Source organism: Trematomus bernacchii, unplaced genomic scaffold, assembly GCF_902827165.1.
Source record: "Trematomus bernacchii unplaced genomic scaffold, fTreBer1.1, whole genome shotgun sequence".
NCBI classification, from domain to species: domain Eukaryota; kingdom Metazoa; phylum Chordata; class Actinopteri; order Perciformes; family Nototheniidae; genus Trematomus; species Trematomus bernacchii.
Window position 1 is genome coordinate 10,512,659 of NW_022987547.1, and position 1,616 is coordinate 10,514,274.

Genomic DNA, 1,616 nt, shown 5'->3' on the forward strand with positions numbered 1-1,616 from the left:
TTCAACCGCTAGATGCATTTTGAGGCCATAAAACAATACACAAGTTGTAAAAAAGTCTGCTTTTTCGCCAATATCATTGAACTTGATGGCATTCAGGATTTGGTAGACAGAAAATAGTTCCTACTTGAAACAAGGTTTGTGGATTATCTTGATTAACCGGGTTTTCTGAAAAGACATGTTGATGTCGAGTAGTTTAAAATTATTTTGTGTTTTAAAACACGTAGAGTGAAGGCAGACATCTTTACAGCGGATAGCACCAACACTTGTTATCTCACACCACAACTATCTAGATTGATAAATAGTATGTAAGAGAAAATTATGTATTTTGCTTGTTTTTGAAGCTCTTCATGGTCTTGCACTTGCCTACTTGACATATTTTCAATGTGTTTTACTTCTTGAGTGCATGCTTTCTACATTTATACTGTCTTCTCATCAGACTTGTGAAACATTTTGTCCTTTAACTTCTGGAAAAGTGACAGTGCAATGTCTTGATCTGCTGCCATCTAACCTCCAATCCATTTCTTTCCTCAGGAATATGTTGCATCCTATCTGACAGCCATGCTTCATCAAGCTGAAGACAGGATAACTAACATGACAGAGAAGCCAATTAATTCATGGAAGCTACGACATGAGCAGTCCTGAAGGTGATCCTGCACACATCTAAAGCAGAAAATCAAAGTGCTGCAGTATCTTCAGAGGAGCGAGTCACCACAAAGAAATCCTGGAAGAAGCACTGCAGTCCGCTCTGATTCAGCTCCTCTCTCTGCGGCTGTAAATATTGACATGCCGTGTCTGGCAGCTCTTAGAGACAGAGAACACCTTGAGATGATTTGACTGTGTGAACTGTTTAACTCATGCTAACCCTGATGTGAGCCGTTTGTGGTTTTTCGGTTGCTAAAAACACATGGAAACATTCAGTAGCTCCTTCTTGTGTGGTAATTGGTGCTGCACCTCCCTTTTTTCGCGTGTCTATTTTTTGTCTTCTAAGTGCAACTGTTTAATAGGAGGAATCCCACATTCCTGGGAAACACCTTTCATGTAGTGCCAACATTGCTATTCACATGAATAATTGCACAATTTGACAGTCATACATCTTATATTTAGCTGGGAATGATATGAAAAATGTGTGATCATGTTTTTGCAATGTATCAAACAGCAATAGTTAAACATAAAACGTTAGGTATAATATTCAGTACATTCTACAATACAGTACAATTACACTGGATTGTTTAATGTAAGCTAAAATGTTGGATCCGTATATATATTATAACCTAGAAGAGAACTCCACCAAGGCTGATCTGCCATTCAAAGTTGAATGAGTCCACAACCCTCTACAAAGTTTCATTAAAATCAGGCCAGTAGTTTTTCTGTAATACTACACAAACGAACCAACAACAAACTTATTGGCGTTATTTACGGAGGACGTTGTCCTCTCCTGCCTAGATATAGACCAATCTATTAAAAAGGTGTCCCTCCTTAGTCCTCCAACTTGATGAGACTCTTGACTGGTGCAATGCAACCTCTTTGAAACAGATACATAGACAAATATGTCCAGATACATCTGAATATACATATTTATACGCTTTGATTAAGAGGTAAAGATGCACTTCTTTTAC